Source organism: Engraulis encrasicolus, chromosome 18 (assembly GCF_034702125.1).
Source record: "Engraulis encrasicolus isolate BLACKSEA-1 chromosome 18, IST_EnEncr_1.0, whole genome shotgun sequence".
Classification (NCBI taxonomy): domain Eukaryota; kingdom Metazoa; phylum Chordata; class Actinopteri; order Clupeiformes; family Engraulidae; genus Engraulis; species Engraulis encrasicolus.
Window position 1 is genome coordinate 44,345,255 of NC_085874.1, and position 2,500 is coordinate 44,347,754.

A 2,500-nucleotide genomic window follows, 5' to 3' on the forward strand; every position below is an offset into this window, starting at 1 on the left:
GTCCTTGGTTGTGAGAGAGGCTAGCTTTCTTTGTCTGCCTGCATGTCTGTCTGTCTGTCTGTTTTTCTGGCTGGCTGTCATGCACATGTTGACAGTACATAAAGGCATCAGAGACTGCCCCCCTCAACTGTTTGGGCGTCAGTCTGTCTGTCTGCATGCCTGTCTGTCTGTCTGTCTGTCTGCCTGTCTTTCTGTGTCCTTGTATGTACGTACCTCACCTTCTGCCAGAATACTTGTCATATCGATGTTTGTCTGTCTGTCTAACCGTCCTCTACCTACCTTGTCTGTGTACTGACAACAAGTGAGACTTTTGACAGTCGTCACAACGACACATTGTATGTTATGGGAAAAGCTCACAGACTTCGCCGACGTGAGAAGCAAGCAAAGGTGTGCAACTGCAACATGGAAAACAAACAGTGCACGCCGAAAGATAAAGAAGTCACACGGCAGCACACACGTTGAAAGCGAAAGTACAACAGAAACGACAAAGAAACACAAGAGAGTCACGCAATGAAACACCGGAACAAAACATCAATAACAACAAAGGAAGCTGGCTGGGATTCAGGGACATCCTCTACTATGGCAAAAAAGAAAGAAAAAAAAAAGACAGACAAATGGCTGAACAAAGAGAGAGAGAGAGAGAGCGAGAGAGAGAGAGAGAGAGAGAGAGAGAGAGAGAGAGAGAGAGAGCTAACGCTTTGATGGATGGATGGATGGATGGATGGATGGATGGATGGATGGATGGATGGATGGATGGATGGATGGATGGATGGATGGGCAATCAGACAGACAGATTCGTAGCAAGGGTGTCAGACACACCAGCGTGCTAAATAATCTCCTCTACGCTTGTGATTTATTCATGCGCCACGATGATTAGTAATAAAGAAGAGTCAGCAGTCAGCAGTCCAGAGCTCGCCAGCGGAGAAAAATTTGCATTGATATGCAGTAAAAAATGAAAATAAAATAAAAATACCCCCAGTGTTAATTCCTCACTTGGAGAGTTGATTTAACATCTTGTACATGGTATTTGGTACTCTCGCCGTGTTCAATTAACACTGTGGTAAATTTGCATCGCGACACAAGACGGCAGGACGGAGATGAACCCACAGTGTGGCGACGCCGGCGACACTCAATTCATTTCATTCAAATACCAGCGCCGAGCACTGGAGGTGCTTATCATTTTTTAATAAAATGCCGCTGTCACACAGCTGTCATCATCATCAGCATCAGCATCATCATCATCATCATTGCATCGCCTCCATCGTCTGTGATCATCTGCATTGTGTGATATGAGGAGGACAGGCGGGCAGGATCAGTATCAGCTCTGCCACGATGATAGCACATCGCATCAGCAGCAACAGGGAGGACTCCCAGTCTACCACACACAACGAGAGAGAGAGAGAGAGAGAGAGAGAGAGAGAGAGAGAGAGAGATGGAGAGATAGAAAGAGAGAGAAAGAGAGAGAGGGGGAGAGAAAGAGAGCGAGGGAGAGAGAGAGAGAAAGAGAGATGGAGAGAGAGAGAGAGAGAGAGAAAGAGAGCGAGAGAGAGAAAGAGAGAGAGAGAGAGAGAGAGAGAGAGAGAGAGAGAGAGAGCACAGCAGGATGCATATCTGATCTCTGAAAAGTGCACATCTTTGAAAGCGCACACGCATGAAGTGATATCCATGTTCCACCATCCATGATCCACCTCCGCACTAATGTGCGACAGGCAGCCCAGCCCTGCCCATCCCATCCCCCCCAGGCACAGATGCTCTATGTACGTACAAGGAAAGGCTGGGTGACATGCCGCAAGGAACACTGGTATATCACAGGTGATATACCTGTGGATATTTGCAGTACAGTTCTGTCATCTTTTGAGGTTTCCCAACACATCTCTGTTCCTACTGAAAACCATGCTCGCATATTACTAGATCTTGTTATTTCAAATAGTTTGGAGATCGCTATACATGGGACCTCAGTTGTTAGTTTTTCAGGTCATCTCTATATACTCTATGAAAAAAGAACTCAACAAAATGGCCGTGACCTTCATAATGTAGAGAGGCTCTTTGTAATGTCATAGTAGTGTAGTGCCATGGTAGTAAAACCCTTTTCAACGACTATTATAGCGTTGTGCTTGTGGAATGTGCACATCATGAGGTGCAGTGGTGTAGTGGGTATTTTTAAAGTGGGGGTACGCGATTTTTAACGTCATCAAATAATTTGGCAACTTATCATGTCAACCCCCACAACTGTCCTTAATCTACCATCATTGCTTCTCAGTTTTCATCTGTTTGGTCAATCATCTGCAATACTGCTATGTGCTCATTCCTTTTTGTATACAAACATGGGCAGAAGATTTTTTTTAAAAATCTCACTTCAGGAGAAGTGGGTGGACTGCGTACCCCCGCGTACCGCGCCCATTACACCCCTGATGAGGTGACAATACATGACTGGATGGTTACATGAAGAGTGGAAACTGTGTCGAAGCCATACATTATGTAGGGGAAAATCCCTTTAGAT

The 2,500-nt window shown here is 45.5% G+C and overlaps 1 protein-coding gene across 4 annotated transcripts in view; it reads right to left on the bottom strand.

Annotated features, from left to right (window-relative positions):
• Nucleotides 1-2,500, bottom strand: part of kif26aa (kinesin family member 26Aa) — a 194,546-nt gene that overhangs the window by 48,423 nt on the left and 143,623 nt on the right. The gene's annotated exons all lie outside the window — the stretch shown is intronic.